Raw genomic sequence first — 18,980 nt, 5'->3', positions numbered from 1 at the left:
TATTGATGTCACTTTTCATTTTAATGGCCTACACCACAATTTCTCAGCCTTCTTCTTCATTGAAAATAGTTTTCTGAACCACACCTCACAATTTAGACCATGTGAAGCTTCTCTGAAGTGCCCCCTGATGTTTCTTGCACTTTAAAAGATGGGATACACAGGATATCTCACATTATTGTATTATTTTTCATGGCTTTTTGTTTTACTCCAGTTTATTAACAATGTCCCATCACTAACAAGACTAAAAGATTGAAAGGAAAACTGAATCACACACTGAGAAGTATTGTTAAGCCTGGAAAGTCAGAAGATGAGACCTTCCCAATGAGTTACAGATGTAAAATCAAGTAATTTGAGTGGAAGGGGAGAAGCTGGAGGGTTAGTCATCAGAAGATACTGATATTTAAGATAATCAGCAAAAAAAAAACCCAGGGAGGAAATTAGGAGAATTCCTTTATGCAGCAAGTTATGATCCTGAATGCACTGAAAGGGTCCTGAGGATATAGTTAATAGTAACTCTCAAAGTAAATTTAACGTTTATTTGAAGAGGAGGTTTTTGCGGTGCTATAAGAAATAGTAGGGTGGTGTGATTAATTGGACAGCTCTTTCAAACCGCCAGCGCAGACTGAATGGCATCCTTCTGCTCTGTGTGTGCATTTGAATTCCTGGTTCTAGTTTGGGCTTGCTGATGATGGATTAACATCAAATTTAGATGTTCAGTCACTACTAAACAAGTACCTAGACATACATTCATGGTGTACAAGTGTTTTAAAAATCTATTTGTATTATTTCTGTGTCTGTAGTAATGATCAATTGTCATTCATCTCATTATGTGATAAACTTATCCGAACTCTGCGAATGTTGCCTTACTTGTGCTTCATAGTGGTAGTTATTTCTGAATAAAATTATCTCACATTTGTGTTTTTGATGACTGTGTACAATCATACACAGTCTCTCAGAGTTCTTAGAATATGGTAGCCACTTTCCTTGCAACAAATTTCAGAGTCTTTTTGGCTGGAGTAGGGGAAGGAATATATTCACTCAGGAATTTGATTCAGCTGGTAAATCTGAGTCATATTTTAGGAGTCATTGAGAAATGCACTTTGTGCAAAAGCTAGCATACTCTCATTGGGTTTTCCATTCAAAGTTGAACTAAAGGTGACTAACCTGAAGTTGTTTCTTTCATAAAATAGTGGATAATTGGTTGCAATATTGGTTATTCAGAAAGATACCTAATGTCTTGACCTCCGTGGAGACTGTGCAAGAGGCTGATAACAGTCAGAACACAGATACCAAAATGAGTGTTCAAGTAGCAGTATAACAAAGAGTGAAGCTGAATGAACACAGCAGGCCAAGCAGCATCTCAGGAGCACAAAAGCTGACGTTTCGGGCCTAGACCCTTCATCAAAAATGTTAGCTTTTGTGCTCCTGAGATGCTGCTTGGCCAGTTGTGTTCATCCAGCTACACACTTTGTTATCTTGGATTCTTCAGCATCTACAGTTCCCATTATCTCTGTTCAAGTAGCAGTAGTCTGAGAAATGACATCTGTCTTCGACGCTGGAGTGAGAGACAGAGGTCATTCTTTTCAATTGATCAAATTTGGGAAAATATAGCTTCTTTAACACTTCAAAATTTTTTACAGTCCTGAAATGTCTGGTCTGTTCATATTAAATTTGTGTTAACTTAATGTTTTAAATTGATAACATAGCAATGTTAGATCGAAGTTTCCAATTTAAAGAGCAAAATCATATAATTGTTGAAATTCTTTGTCTTATTGCAATCCTTTATGTATTTCGTTATTGAGTCTATATTTCAGATGGCCATGAAAATAAAGTCATACTTTTCTCTGCAAACACCATCACCATTGGTAACTTTGAAATGTAAAACTGGCAAAATAAGTACAAAAATATCGTTTATTTGAAACATTAGCACATTAAAGAGTGAAAGAAAGGCTTGAAGTGAAAGCAGAAATATTCAGATGCTTCATCAAGAGAGGAAAGGTATTTTCATATTTAATTATCATGTACCCAGGTCATTAGACATGTTAAAATAATGAAAGATGCATAGATTTACAGCAATACTGAATGTTAGAACGGGTTAGAGTAGATTTGGGGTAATGACATGTTGGCTCTCTCATGTGGCACGTATTAACATGTAGGTTGGGGCTTGTGTTATATACAATGAAGACCCTCCATTTTATTTGTGTTGAGATGGCACCCAGTATATGGAGGATAACAAATCATGGGGCTATACTTTGCCAGAGAAGGGATGGGGCTTAACAGGATTACTGAAAAAATAAATATGCAAGGAATATAAATCAATGATGAAAAGATCTGTGCAACAGAATGAGCAATAATGCATAATTTGAAACAACACAGCTACTTGTTTTATGAGATTGATTTTTCACTAAATCATGGGGTAAGTGGAGTTTTGGAATTTGGTTTCATCCTCCCCTTACTTATCGCACCAGACAAATGCTTCCTGCATCTTCAAGTTTGCTGATTTTCTGCAGGATGAACTTACACCAGTCAATTAGAAATCATCAATTTAAAGACAAGCTCATTTTAAAGAAAACTCAGATGCGCAGTGTAAAATCTTTTTCTATGTTTAGAAAATAAAAGGATTTCTTCTTTTGAGTGAATCACACTCTTAATGAAGATGCGCTCAGAAAATAAATGTGTTTCAATTTGGCTTCAAGATCTATCTTCTGTGGTTGTAAAAGTGTTACTCTCCTTTTCTGTCTGGTTTACCTTTGTGTGAGGAGAATCCCCTTCCAGATAGTTGCTTGTTAATTATTGGAGGCATGCGATTAGAACCACTGAAGGCTGTTTGCTGCACTGAATATTATGGTATTTTGGCTAAGTTGCATTTTCATCACGTTTCATGGAGGGATTCTCTAGGTGGTGCCTAATGTGTTTTCTTATGCTAACATCACAAAACTCCCTTTGATTACCTATGGCATCCCTCTCCCATCTGATGCTAGTCCAGTTCCACCAATCACCATAGCTGGAAAACTCGTTACTGACCAGATATCCTGGAAAAGACCATCATCCCGGGTACCAGCACCATCTTTAAAAGGCTTTTGTGCATCTGTATAAGCTATCCACTGAGTCACCATGCTGCCCTGCGTCAAAGTGTGTAGAGGGCAAACAGGAAAGTGGGGGACATTATCAGCTCAGCCATGATTTTAACAAATGGTGGAGGAGGCTCGAGGCGGCAAGTGGCCTACTCCCATGATAGATTGTATGTTGTGTCCCACAGACGTGGTGAGGTTCCATCAGAATCTGCTTACAGTGACATTGTTGAAATTTGAAACTCAGTTGGGTGTAGGGTCGCACCTACAAGTCTGTGACACTGCACTGCCTCTCACTCTGGTGTTTTGAACGTACGTATGAACATGCTTATCTAGATCAGCAAGGTGATATTACAAATAGAGTATTGCTTCTTTATGGACTCACAATATGGGAATTAAAATTCTTGAAAATCACTAAAAATGTCCTACACACATCAGCAACTATGTGCCCTTATTTTCCCTTTTCTCTTTACGCGCGGTGTTGATATTTCATGCTCTCAGGTACTCACCTTTTTCATTTTACAAAGGAAAAGTCATCAGTTTGTCTACTATGCAATGCCTGCGAGACAATTCAGATAAATGAAGTACTTTGTAATCCTCACCACAAAGTAAATACAATTTTATCTTTTTGTGATTCAGAGATAAAGATTATACCTCTGGGCTGTCCAAGATAGATGTTCAGAAAAGTTTCACTTCTTCAGTTTCTGGGATAAAGGGGTTGACTCATGAGGAAAGTTTGAGTAGGTCATGCCAATCCTGTTTAAGTTGAGAAGAAAGAGGAAGTAACTTCATTGAAAAATATAATTTCTGACAGGGCTTGACAGTTTTGATGCTGAGGTGGATGCCTCCCTTGTGGTGGAATCTTGAAGCAGGGGGCATAGTTTCACAATGACAGGTCTCACATATAAGATGGAGTTAAGGATTAAATTTTTCTCTGAGGGTCATTGAGCTGTGGAATTCTCTACCCCAGAGACAATAGACGATGGGTCTTTGAATGTATTGAAGGTGGAGGTATATAAATTTTTGAATAATGAGGAAGTAAGGAAGAATGGAAATTAGCCAGGAAAGTGCAGTTCGAGTTATAATCAGATCATCCATCATGTTATTGAAGGGTGGGATAAGTTGAAGAGGCTGGCTGAAGTACTTCTGCTCCTATTTGTTATGTTATTATGTTTTTATGTCAGACCATTAACCATCTATTATCCTTTGCTTTAGTACAGGCCTTAATTCTTTGTTACCTGTAGATGTGTTGTAAATAAGCAGTTTGAAGGCATTGACATTGTTGCATTTATATTACAAAGCAATTGCAAGAAGCAATTCTAAACAATCCTGCCTTTCAGCTGTTAAAAAGACTTCATCAATATTTCAATGAAGTTTTCCCAGCCTCAGTACAGGAAAATCATGCTCATGTATTCTGTGCTGACCTTGTGAACGTTTATCAACCAATCAGCCTGTGCCAAAGGTACATGACCACCTTCACCCAGAAAACAAGCTTGGTTGTATAAAAATAGAAACAAAATAATCGAAATTCTGGAATTCAGGAAGGAAAATAGAAAATGGTGGGAAATAAATACTTGACTTCTTATGGCACCTATAGAAACACTTACTTGTGCAAATGTAGGAGATGCAATTCTTTCCCTTGACCTCATCTCTTCACCCTACCCGGGACCTCAGAAACTGCATCCAGTTACAACAGAGACTTTATTTTACACCCATGAGAGCCTGGCATTGCTGGCTGAACCAATTTATTGCCTGTCCCTAGTTGCCCTTGAGCAGGTGGTGCTGAGCTGCCTTCTTGAACTGCTGCAGCCAATTTATTGTACGTGGACCCACCTTAACTTGTCTACCTGCAGAACACCTCCGCTCAGTTCGCAAAAAACAACTGCACCTCCCAGTCGCAAACCATTTCCACTCCCCCTCCCATTCTCTTGATGACATGTCCATCATGGGCCTCCTGCACTGCCACAATGATGCCACCCGAAGGTTGCAGGAACAGCAACTCATATTCCGCCTGGGAACCCTGCAGCCATATGGTATCAATGTGGACTTCACCAGTTTCAAAATCTCCCCTTCCCCTACTGCATCCCTCAACCAGCCCAGTTCGTCCCCTCCCCCCACTGCACCACACAACCAGCCCAGCTCTTCCCCCCCCACCCACTGCATCCCAAAACCAGTCCAACCGGTCTCTGCCTCCCTAACCGGTTCTTCCTCTCACCCATCCCTTCCTCCCACCCCAAGCCGCACCCCCCGCTACCTACTAACCTCATCCCACCTCCTTGACCTGTCTGTCTTCCCTGGACTGACCTATCCCCTCCCTACCTCCCCACCTACACTCTCTCCACCTATCTTCTTTACTCTCCATCTTCGGTCCGCCTCCCCCTCTCTCCCTATTTATTCCAGTTCCCTCCCCCCATCCCCCTCTCTGATGAAGGGTCTAGGCCCGAAACGTCAGCTTTTGTGCTCCTGAGATGCTGCTTGGCCTGCTGTGTTCATCCAGCCTCACATTTTATTATCTTGGAATCTCCAGCATCTGCAGTCCCCATTATCTCTTAACTTGTCTACCTGTTACTTTTGCGTACTGTAATACCAAGTTCAGTCCACAAGTGTGACCCTGAATTATGGCTGCCTGTCATTATAATTTTACAGCTCAATGTAACATTTTTGTCCCCAGACTCCTGCACTTTTACACTGAGTGTAAATTTGAGATAAGACGTCTCCACTTTTGATTAGCAACATTTAGACATTTTATTCAACAATTTCAGATCACACCTGTGGCTCCAGTTTTTTTAGCCACCTGGCACTGCAACCACTTACACCAACTGAAGAACTTGGGTTTTTTCTCCATCATCCTTTCCTTTTGCTTTACTTCATCATCCCTTTTGACATTCAAATGCTAAGGTCTTCCAGTCTACCACTGAACCTCTATTTTGTTTTTAATCCTTCCTCTGCCCTTGTTTAAAAGTTGACTAATTTTTTTCCGGTTCTGAGAATAGGTTACTCTATTCACGCTACGCAACACTGCCAGACCTGCTGACATTTTGTGTTTTTATTTTGGCTGTATGAAAAGTTACCCTGGGGGCAGTTCTGCTGCTGGAAACACCATTATTGTTGGAGCTTATTGCTTTTAGCATTGACAGTATTGCCTTGTTTATTCTGCTAACTCACCTTAATTAAGAAAACTTTGTGGCAAACTGTTCATCGAAACATGGCATTAGACTCAAAGTTCAAACAGCTTTATGCTATTTGTACTTTGGGTGCCTGATACCCTGCCATTTATGTGTTGATTAAAAAATATAATGATTCCTGGAAGCTATAATTCTCAGTTCCAAAACACTCCTGTGCAATTATACACAGGCTGCTTACATCACACTTGCCATTTTTAACTGTTCTCAGATATCAAAACAAGACAAACTATTTGAAATCTTAACGCCTTGGATGAATCTACAGCAGAATAGAGAAGTTAAATTTCTCTGAGTGCCAAACTATTAAATGGAAAAGAACTCAGGGAGATGACATTGTCTTAACGTGAACACTACACCTTAGCATGTCTGACAGCTGGCTACAACATGGAACAACAGTCTTGCAGATTTCTCCTCATGTCCTTAATTCTGACTGGAGATCTGAGCTCTCTGGGTTAGTTGAGAATTGTATGAATGATGGACGACACTGGATTGTGCAATCTGCAAAAGCAGTTTCAGCCAAAAATCCTGGTGATTACAAAGTTGTTTATGATGACTGTCTGGGATGTGAGCTGCTTTGGCAGATTTTTGCCATGGGCACAAAGACAACTATGTTGAACTATAATAGTAATATCCAACATGCAAAATGCAGATTTATCATAATCATTGTAACCTACACTTATTGAATTTAAGGAGAGATGAAGCTTGTGTGATGATTAAAACAAAATTCAGGAGATTTTTTGTGACTGGACCTAATTAAAGTAAATCAAACAGACCACTGAAAAATACATCTGAAGTGAAATTTGATCCTGTCCACAGTATAGGTTAATTGATTGTTCAGCCCCTATATGTTTTCTCCTTTGAATTTACTCCAATCAGCTGGTCAGATCTTCAACTTGATCAATCAATAATGAATATGCACTTAGCGCAAAGATGTTGTAAGAGCCAAACATCCAAAATGAAGAATATCAATGTCTGAGTCTTGAGCAGATTGACTAAAAAGACAAATTCCAAAAGCAGCTCCTGATCAACCTGGAAATTCTAAATGCAATTTGAGAGCAGCAATGTCAAATAAAGTCAGTTGTATTTCAGTCCAACGTCCAGACCATCGAGTTCAAGCATTGTCGTCAATAGGGCCGGTTGGATGAAAGTGATGCAGAAATATGTGACCTCCTGGAACAAAAATGAACAGCCTTCATTGCCTGGCAAAACAATTCAAGGTCTCAAGTGAAGAAGGCAACATTCCAACACCTCAAGGCTGACACCCAAAGACAAATCCAGGAGATAAAAGACAAGTGATGGGAATGGAAAGCCCGAGGAATCCAACAGTATGCTGACCATCATGGTATACAGAATAAATGAAAAATAACAAAAACCTGCAGCCTTGATGGTATTCTAGTTAAGACCTTCAAAGCTGTTGGACCTTTGCTGAAATCAGGGCTTCCTCACTCATCCTGTAGATTTGAGAGGATAAAAATCTTCCCCCTACCTAACCCCCAGAGTTCAAAGTTGCAGTTGTTACATCCATCTTCAAGAAGGGAGATAAATTCCAATCAAGGGACCAATCAAGGCATTTCCCTGTTGTCCTTTGCAGGGAAAATCCTGACACACAGTCTTCTGAATGACACACATCCTGCAGCTGAGGAAATCTTGCCACAAAATAAAGTGTGGTTTTAGACTTTCTAGAGGAATCTTTGACGAGGGGTTGAGTTTTCCAGTCCAGACCAGAGCTTTTAGAACAGTGGATGAGGGACCTGAATTGGGTGGAATTGGCATAAAAGTCAGTTTGCTAATGGCAGTTTAACGTTTTACTATGAAGTCTTGAAACATTTCAGGCAGGCTGGGTGTGGTCAGGAATCTGTAATGCATGCTGTGAACACTCGTTAACACCTCCAGGAATCATGTTCAGGCACAGATTTGATGGCTAAAGTGGGAAACATGCCTGTTCACATACCAAAGTATATCTATCTATGAGATGTGTACCTGGCAGGGTAGATTCCAAGCTCTGAATACAAACTTATTCAGTTACTTGGTTCTTTTGTAACCATGCTATTTCTTTGTGTATATGTGGCCAGTGGTAGTAATGAGCTGTCTGTGTGATAGAGTTATTGTGTCATACAGAGCGGAAACAGGCCCTTCGGGCATTTTGTGCTCACCAAGTTTCCCAAACTAAACTAATCCCACTTGCCTGCATTTGGCACATATCCCTCTAAACCTTTCCTATTCATGTACCTGTCCAAATGTCTTTTAAATGTTTTAATTGCACCTGCATCTACCACTTCCTCCAGCAGTTCATTCCACATACGAACCATTCTTTGTGAAAAAGTTGGCACTTGGGTCCCTTTTAAATCTCTCTCCTCTCACCTTAAAATGTGCCCCCTAGTTTTGAACCCTCACCCTCCCCAATCCTGGGGAAAGGACTTTTGTTATTTACCTTATCTATGGCCTTCATGATTTTATAAGCCTCTGTAAGGCCCTCAAATTCCTACACTGCAGGGAAAAATGTCCGAGCCTATCCAGCCTCCCCTCAAAACGAAGGTGCTCCAGTCTCAGTAACACTCTTGTAAATATTTTTTGAACTCTATCCAATTAAATAATGATCTTCCTATAGCAAGCTGACCAGAACTAATCTGCTCATGGGGAACCTCAGTCATGTGCAGTCTGGCTAATGGATATTAAATACTTGCAGTCTTAGGGCTGAAACCCGACTGGGCCAGCAGGCCTGCTCAGGTGAGGTAGCAACTCTGGCTGGTGACAACAAATCTCACTAGGGCAGGCAATTGGTACAGAATTCAAAGCCAATCTCAATGTGAAAGGCCATCTTTTCTTGTTGTATCCTTGTCCCAAGCATGCCTTAGGTGAAAAATGATCAAATGTGTACATTCTCCTATTTGTGTCAAAAATGATGGTGCATGAACTCCTCAGTGTTATATCTACTTTATACCTTAAGTGTGCACTCTGCCTGATGTGTGAGGCAGCAGCTGTGGTGTCAGTAGTTCGAGATTGGTAGCCAACTGGTATAATGAAGTGACGGACATTGACTGCATGTGAACCATCCTATGGAGACATCTGCATCCAATCTCCTCTACTGCAAACTTGCGAAATTCCAGCATTACATTGTTAACTTTCACTCACTGGGGCATAGAGTAGACATTGCAGTATACCCCAGCAGATCATTCTTCCTTGAGAGGTATTGGAACCAAGATCTCCTGAGCTGCCCATCTGAATTGGCCTCTGCTGCTACATCTGTCCAAGCTGTTTTTGTCAGTTGGGATGGCCATTTGTTGCCATTCATTGGAATGAGAATTTGCTTTTCCATTTTCAATTTGAATGATTTATTGGCACTTGCACTTTACAGTGAATAATACAGTAAAATAGTCAATGGGAAGAGACAACTGTTGCTGCAATTCAGCACCATTTTGAATAGTGTAAGAATAAAATGAGTAAAAAGATATAATTGAAAGAGAATCTATATTCATACTGCTGCCTGCGTCATGAGTCCTGAGCCGGCTCACCAATGACAGCTGGGCTGCCGCCCCTTGCTGCTGTCTGTGCCTGACCCACCAACATAGGAGTTGGCACACATTAGGTGCCATCTCTTCTCTGGTGAGCCCACCTCACCGACACTGAGACCCTTATGCTGAACCCCTACTCTTCCTGCAACCAAGAGTCCCCAGTTCCACTGTAGCCTCAATGACACCAGAAGTCGTTGCTCCTGGTATACCATCCTACTGCTGCTCTTGGATAGCCTTCAGGAGAACCACTTGGGTGGCATCACTAAAGCATGGTTCTACTTTTTGCCAAGTTTCGAAATTGGAGAACGCAATGTTGAGTCCTCTGGGATGTCGGGTGCCAAGGCGGAAGATAAGGTGGTGTTCTTCAAATTTGTGCTCCAAGTTGCTGTGACAGTAGAGGAGGCCGAGGACAGACATGTTGGAGGGGGTGTGGGGCGGGGAGTTGAATTGGGTGGTGACCAGGGCTGTTATGGGCCAGGCAAAGATGCTCGCCAAAATGGTCACCTAATCTGCATTTGGTCTCACTGATGTAGAGAAGACCACATCGGGAGCACCGGATCCAGTAGAGTAGGTTGGAAGAGATGCAGGTGAAGCTCTGACTCTCCAGGAAGGACTGTCTAGGTTCCTAGACGGATGTGAGGGAGATGGTGTGTGGGCAGGTGTTGCATATTTTATGTTTATAGGGGAAAGTACTGGGTGGGTTCAAGTGGTTAGTGGGGAGTATGACAGGATGCAGCACCAATGCAGTCTTTGATTTAATGGTGGAAGAGTTCGGGAACAGTACCGGCGTATGCACTGAAGAGGGACTGTTTGATGTAACTGACAAACAGACAGGCATAGCTGGGGCCTATGCAAGTGCCCATGGCAATCTGCTCAATTTGGAGAAAGTGGGAAGAATTGAAGGAAAAGTTAGTGAGGGTGAGAACTAGTTTGGCAAGGTGGAGGAGGGTATTGGTGTGGGGGACTGGATGAGTTTATTGGAAAGGAAAAACCTGATGGCTTGTAGGCCATCCTTGTAGAGCATGGAAGTGTATAGGGATTGAACGTCATAGTACAGATGAAATGCTGGGGGCCAGGGGACTTGAAGTTACCAAAGAGTTGGCGGGCTCGCTTTATGTACCAGATGTAGGTGGGGAGTGCATGGACCAAGGGGGAGAGAATGGAGTTGAGGTTGGGAAGAGATGAGTTTGGTGGGGCAAGAGCGTGCAGAGATGATGGGTCAGCCGGGGTGGTTAGGCCTGTGGATCCTGGGGAGCAGGTAGAACCGGGCAGTGAGAGCTGGAGGATTGTAAGGCTGGAGGCGGTGGAGGAGAGATCACTGGAACTGATGAGGTCATGGACAGTGTGGGAGATAGTGGCTTGATGGGCCATGGTGGGGTCATGATCAAGGGGGAGATAGGACGTAGTGTCGGAGAGTTGGCATTTGGCCTCTGCAATATAGAGGTCTGTCCTCTTGATTAGTAGTGCCCCACCTTTCTTTGGCGGGTTTGATAGTGACTGTAAAGACACATGGAAACATCATACCTGGTTATGAAAGAATGGTTCATGTTAGATTTGGTATTACAGAGTTTGATATTTTTTAGCAGAGCTGTATCCACATTCACAACAAGAAGATTGAAGGCTAGTTTCTGTTAATAAAATTGTAAAATTAGCAAACTGTCTAACTACAGTTTCTCTGTTACAACTGACATGAACCCTAAATCTAAAACATTTCCTTAGCTGGAGAAGTGTTTTTTTCTGAAGACAGATATCCCAGACCTTTAAAAGGTCAGAGATGTTTATAGGATTCATAATTATAAAATCCCTTCAGTATGAAGCAGGCCATTCAGCCCATTAAGTCCACATCAACCCTTTGAATAACATCCCACCCCCATTCCTATAACCCTACATTTCCTGTGGCTATTCCACCCAACCTACACACCCCTGGACACTAAGGATAATTCAGCATGACTAATCCATCTAAACTGTATATCTTTGGATTGTGGAAGGAAACCAGAATGCCTGGAGGAAACCCGTGCAGACATGGGGAGAATGTACAAACTCCACACAGAGAGTTGCCCAGAGGTGGAATTGAACCTGGGGCTATGAGCTAGCAGCACAAGCCACTGTGCCACCCTGAGTCATTGCTAAGGTTTATTAAAATTAAGCAGGCTTTTTGGAAGGCAGTAACATTCTTGGGCAGCCATGCCTCCTATGGGATGGTTATGTAAATTCTATAAACCAAATTGCCTAGCTTAAACTCAGCAGGCAGAAGTTACCAGGGAAATACTCATAATGTAAGTTTGCTCCACAAAGAATTAACAACTATAAATTCTTTAAGATACTTGAAGCTTTCTTTGAAGGCTGATAACAGTGGCATTAGTGAGTGGGAGGAACTTGCTGTCAAACATTCAGAATGGTAAAACCTGTCAATCAAACCGCATCATGCATTGAGTCACAATGCTGTAACAATCAGGCGAACTTTGGCAGAAATGAAACAAAACAGGAGCAAGGCCTGCACTCCTGATTCTATTATCTTCAGGGATGCAGTGGCCCAGGTGCTGTATGACCTGTGGGTCAAGAACCGATTTATTCATTCACATGCAGACCAATTAGAGAAACTTGTGTCTGGTTTTGATGTCATCCTTGATTTGAGGGACTGCTAATGACGAAGGTGATAATGGCTATTTGTAGGGCTGGAGCAATTTTTTAACAAACAAAATATATTCACCTCAGCTCTGAAAGCTTCAACAAATTAATAGAGATTTATTTTGAGTTAAGGACCTCCACTTACTTGTGTGAGGAATGGTGTTGCAGCAAATGACCTAACTCTAATTTTAAAATGGTGTCCCTTGTTCTGGATCCCTCCTTCAAAGAGAATAGAATCACTAATCAGTTGGAACTTGTGCTGCTGTCCCATTGCAAGGCCAACATATCTTGTGTGAGGTGGGGTGCCCAAGGCCCAGTGTTCTAGGCAAGAGTCTGACCAAGGCTCTATACAATCTTCCCTTTTATTTTCCAAGCTTCTTAAAGTCCAACATTCCCTTTGTGCTCCCTGACATTTCCTGTACGCATTTACAAGTTTTTATTCAACTGTGCACATGGATACCTCTCCTTGTTTCTAGTTTCTCAACAGTTTGAAAATAATATGTTTTTTTTTAATTGAGTGCAATGTAGGCCATTCCCATTTCCCCAGATTAGACTCCATTCGCCAGTTCTTCATGCACACTTAAACTATCTTTTATCCCTTTGTTACATCCTAATTTAAATGTAGACCTCATTACACAAAATGTCTGCCCTCATCCTGGATAGGGCTAAAATTGAGATATTGGAATAACCATTTGCCATTGCAATGGCAATTCATTTACATGAATTCACTTTAAACCATATGATGCGTGATGACCATTTTAATAGCTAATCCGGAGATTAAGAGAACAGTTATTCCCCATCCAGTCCAAAGATGAACAGGTTAGGTGGATTGGCCTTGCTAAGTTGCCCGTAGTGTTCAGGGATGTGTAGATTAGGTGGGTTATAGAGGAATGGGTCTGGGTGGGAAGCTTTGAGGGCCAGTGTAGGGTTGTTGGGCTGAAGGGCCTGTTTCCACTCTGTTGGGATTCTATGAATTCTATGAAAATGTTTTCTTTTACAATGTGGTTTGACATTTAATTTCAACTCATCCTCTGACTGTAACTTGAACTGATGTACAAATACTTTGTCCTGCATTGCCTTTCTATCAGTTCTAGTATCCCTGTCATTGCATAATCAGTGTCATTCATTCAAACAGCATGACAAGAGAAACTGACAAACTGTGAAGTTTGTATCTTCACTTCACCACAAGAAAGAATGGAATAACATGATTACAGTCAGCTTAATAAGTGGCATTTCTGAATCCTTCCAACTCCCTACCATGTACTTAGATGGACTCAAAGTGGGGATGAAGGCATTTGCTATGCTAGCCTTCATTGGTCAGAATATTGATTCAAGGAGTTGGGACGTCATGTTGTGGCTGAACAGGACATTGGTGAAGCCACTTTTAGAATACTGTGTACAATTCTCCTCGCCATCTGTAGGAAAAATGTTATTAAACTTGAAAGGATTTGGGAACTATTTACAAGCATGTTGCCAGGACTGGAGGGTTTGAGTTATAGGGAGAGGTTGAGGTTTTTTTCCCTGGAGTGTTGGAGGCTGAGGGGTGACCTTTATAGAGGTTTATAAAATCATGAGGGGCATGGATAGGGTCAGTGGCCAAGGTCCTTTTCTGCAGGTGGGGAAGTGCAAAACTAGACAGCATAGGTTTAAGATGAGAGGGTACAGGTTTAAAAAGGTCCTGGAGGGTAATGTTTTCATGCAGAGAGTGGTCCATGTCTGGAACAAGAGGAGGTGGTGGAGGCGGGTATACTTACAAGATTTAAAAGGCATCTGGATGAATATATGAATAGGAAGGACTTAGAGGGATATGGAACAAATGCTGGCAAATGGCACTAGGTCAATTTGGGACGTCTGGCTGGTGTGAGTTGGACTGAAGGGTCTGCTTTCATGCTGTGTAACTCTATGACTATATGGCCCAGGGGTTTGCATCTGATTATTGTGTGAAGTTTTGCTTATCCTATGCAGGGAAGGATCTACTTGCTATAGAGGGAATTTAGTGAAGGTTCACTAACCTGATATCAGGAATGGCAGAACGATCATATGAGGAAAGATGAGCTCGGCTGGGCCTGTATTCACTAAAGTTTAGAAGGATGAGAGAGGTTCTACTTGAAACATATAAAACTCTATTAGGGCTGGGCAGACTGGGCAGGGAGGGATGTTTTCCTTGGTTGGGGAGTTTAGAACCAGGGATCACAGTCTGAGGATACAGGGTAAGGATTTTAGGCTGAGAATTTCTTCACTTAAAAGGGTAGGGAAACATAGAACTCTCTACCATGGAAATCTGTGGAGGATGAATATTACCAAGAAAGAAATCAATAAAATTTTAGATTTTAAAGGCATCGAAAGGTATGGGGAGAAAGCAGGGGTATGGGAATGAGGTAGAGGATTAGCCATGGCAATATTGAATGATCAAGAAGATACAAAGGGCCTGGAGGTGGGCTCCTGGTGGGAGGCCAGAAGCTAGTAAGATCTCCTTTATGTTCTTTACCTTCTACAGAGCAGCAGGGATCTGTGGGTCTCAACTTGGAGGGAAGGGTTTTCCTTCCATAACTGCTGTGGCCTTGTGTATTTTCAAAAAAAAAGTGATCTCCTGAGGATGCCTTCATTCTGAGATGCTGCACAGACCTGATGATGAATAGTCATGTGCTCCTCTCCTACAGGGACAGTTGGTGTACTACAGCCTCTGACACTGGAGTGACTCTCTGGTTTGTACCTGATGGCCTGTCAGAGGGGCTCTGTCAATTGGCTGCCTTTGGGGGGAGTTGAGATGGTGGGTGGGACTCAGACACCACTGTGGTCCTGGTGCTGGGGAGACGTACCTGGCAGGGCATTCTGCTATTTGCATCAACTTCCTATTGCATTAAACCATTCTGCACCTATAATTTCCAAGCTCCACTAAGTAGATGGGAGTGACATGAATGTAGTGCCAATCTTTACTTACCTGATTAGACTGTACAAAGTACCATGACGTTAGGATGAGATGGGAGTTCTGGTCGGAGGGTGCAAGCCCCATTTAAGTAGCTTAATGGTATTTTTGGGGCCACAGTATTTCAAATACCCAAAATAAGGTTTAAAATAAACTCAAATATTGGGAGCATTGCCTAAAATATAGAACTCTATAAAATAGGAATTTATTTCAATTGGATTAGTGAAAACCCAAGATGTGACTGAGGGAGGTGGGTAGGGTTTGGCATCTAATAGTCATGGTGTTGGCTGGTGAATGGGCATTACAGATGTAAGCAGACTTCCAAAGAGAAATGAATACGTAGCAGTTTAACAAAGGACTGAAGTGACTTCTATCCTGATGTCTTCATCTAAGTGACGCCTCCGGGATTGGAGGGAATTAACATGGCACACGAGGTTTACAATGGAATGGATAAAACTCACTTTAAAAAGCTTCTTCTAATGCTGGTCCAATCACCTTCCTTCGTGTGGTAGAAGTCTGCTCAATTCAGAAGTAAAGTTGTGATCACTATCCATTGTTACCATTGGGTTCCAATCTGATGTTTAAAGAGCCCCTTTGGCTTTGAGCAACCAATTTGCATGCAAGTGTTTCTGATAGCAAAGAAGATAACTAACCAGTTAATCAGACCTTTGATTGGTTTTGTTGGCTCAAGGGCAAATGTTGGCCTGGAATCTGGAAGAATACTATTATTTCCTTTGAAACTGTGCCATCTGAGCTTTTATATGGACGTGCTTAGATAGGTGTGGCCTGATTTTGACTCTTATCGACAGCGGTACCTGTGGTAATGTGGTAGGCCCTCCACACCAAACCATTGCGGTACTGGAGGTTCTGTATTTAAGTCTAGATCATGGGCTTAATCCACATCTTCCTGAATTATAGGTCAGATTGCCACTGCTGAACCCATAAGATGCCATCAGCTTAGACAGCAAAAGAGAAGCAGGTTAAAATGTACCGAATGCAAGAAGTGACATGATTATTACAAGACAAATACATTCACTCAATTTTTTTTGTAAGAAAAGGTGGAGAATCCAGCCATAATGTGAAAAATTGCAATTGTGCCTTTTCTTCTCACATTTAATTATTGGCAGCTCTTTTTTTTAGAAAGAAACACCTACAAATCTATGGAAAAACTTTATGGAATAAACAAGGTATCTCACGGGAGATGCTGATTCTCATTCTGTAACCTTGCTGGAATATGTTTTGAGTGTTTACCTCCAGGCATCTATTGCTTGTGCCTTGGTTGCTAAGTGATCATATACATTACTCATGATCATGAGATAATTCATACTGATATCAAGTTACTGTTCTCCAACCAACTGGAGAACTGACATATTTTAATTTTTCATATTGCGACATTATTCAAGAACATGCTGCAAATCCAGTTTCCCTGTCCAGTCAGTGCAATCTGATGATAAGTACAAGGCTTTCAGCGAGCTTAAATGGCATTCACTGTAAAAGTTGCTCCAGGGAGTTTTAGATAGACTGCGACTCCTTCCAAACTGACAGAAGTTAATTGCTGGAAGAGTGAATTATTCAGAATCTCAGCTTTTGGAGTAATATCGTGCTGCAATGAAACAACTAGCTGTGTCCCTGAATTTCTCTGGAGATTCTCATGTGATCCGTCCCCAGTGGAGGCAAGGCAATATTATCCCACAGAGAGGAATGGAAACCTGGAGGGTGGCTCCAGGGGCCAGTGATTTGTGCCTAACAGAACCTTATTGATTTGGGAACACTCCACCCTGAGCTCTACCTCAAAGACTAACTTTATCTCCAGAAACCCACTGATCAACTATCTTACCCTTGTAGAAACTATGCACAGGTATCTTCTCCCAGCTTCTGCTCTGTTTATGTCAATATGTAAGTTGAGGCTGATAGGCCAAGACCCACAACTCCTCAAACTCCAGTTTATATTAGCAAAGGGGATGGGTCTCTATATCTGCTCACTGTAAAGGGATTCCTGTTTCTTTACTTAAAACAGTTAACATATTTTACCTTACATCATCTTCATTGGCCCAACAGTCTCTTGCCCAATTCCAGTGGGAAATGGATAACAAAGTGTGAAGCTGGATGAACACAGCAGGCCAAACAGCATCTCAGGAGCACAAAAGCTGATGTTTCGGGCCTTGACCCTTCATCAGATGGGTCTAGGCCCGAAACGTCAGCTTTTGTGCTCCTGAGATGCTGCTTGGCCTGCTGTGTTCATCCAGTATCACACTGTGTTATCTTGGACTCTCCAGCATCTGCAGTTCCCATTATCACTGATCCAGTGGGAAATGGCAGTTTTCTGATGTATGGGATCAATAAATCAGGAGCTGGGGATTTTAGTGATCTAAAGTTATTGGTTTGTAAGTCAGTAGCAGAGGGTTATGGTACAGAGTGGAGACTATGTCAAGATTGAAAGGTTTGAAGGTATTGATTGAATCAGGAAGGCATCATGATTGGTTGATGAGATAGGGAGCCTGAAGCTATTGATGCTCAAGGTCTCCTCATGGCCTACTTATTCCTACTTTGCAGGGAAGCCAAAAAAAAACCAATGTACCTTGCTGAGCTGTTGTGCTCTCTGCTTCAAAGGCTGGCAGCTTGGGGGAGCCTCAATAGCTCCCTAACAGCTGGATGTTTCTTTGAAATTACACTCTGTCCTTTTCATAGTATCATTAGGGCCCAATGTGTATCTTAAAGAAGGACTCTTGTCTTCTGGCAGGTTTTTGGGTTTCTTTGTTCAGAAGAATAAACTAAAGATGTAACCCAGAGTAGAGCAATGATATTGATGCAGCCTCGCAATCAAAGTTGGACAGCCTGGGTTAGAAGTTAATTTAATAGTACGTAATAATTTTTAATTTGTTGCTAACATGTCCATTCTGAATGATTGTATAAAGAGCAACATTGCAGCATCAAATTGATAGAAACAGAAAATTTGGAACTTAAAACAACTGAACTGTTGGAATAACCATGGGACTTCTTTAGCCCATATAAAACAACCTTTAATATTGTTCTAGTAGAAAACTATTTTTATGTTCACACTAAGGTCAACTCAAAGGCAATAAATTTGATTTTTTGTTCGTCATTCATAACATGTGGGCACTGGTAAGGCCAGCACTTGTTGCCTATCTGAAATGGCCCTTTGGAAGCGAGCAGTGAGCTGCATTATTGAACCTCTATAGTCCATCTGGTGAAGGTGCATGCAACATGGGTATTCTAGGCGTTTGATGAAATGACAGTGAAGGAACAAGGATATAAATCCAATTCAGAGTGTTGTGTGGCTTGGAGATGAAATTGGTGTTTCAATGTGTCTGCTGCCTTTGTGCTCCTACATGTTGGAAGGACATGTGATGAGTGGCTGCAGCCTATCTTGAAGATGGTACCCACTGCTGCTGCACTGTTCTGGTGGTGGTGGGTTCTGAATGTTTTAAGCTAGTGAATGGGCACTGATCAAGTGACTTACGTTTTCCTGGATGGTGTTGAGCTTCTTATAAAGTCATAGAGTCATAGAGGTGTAAGGCACAGAAACAGAATCTTTGGTCCAACTTGTCCATGCTGACCAGATATTTTAAATAAATCTAGTCCCATTTGCCACCATTTGGCCCATATCCCTCTAAACCCTTCCTATTCATATACCCATTCA

Source organism: Stegostoma tigrinum, chromosome 30, assembly GCF_030684315.1.
Source record: "Stegostoma tigrinum isolate sSteTig4 chromosome 30, sSteTig4.hap1, whole genome shotgun sequence".
Taxonomy (NCBI): Eukaryota; Metazoa; Chordata; class Chondrichthyes; order Orectolobiformes; family Stegostomatidae; genus Stegostoma; species Stegostoma tigrinum.
Note: the sequence above shows the minus strand (reverse complement) of the source record.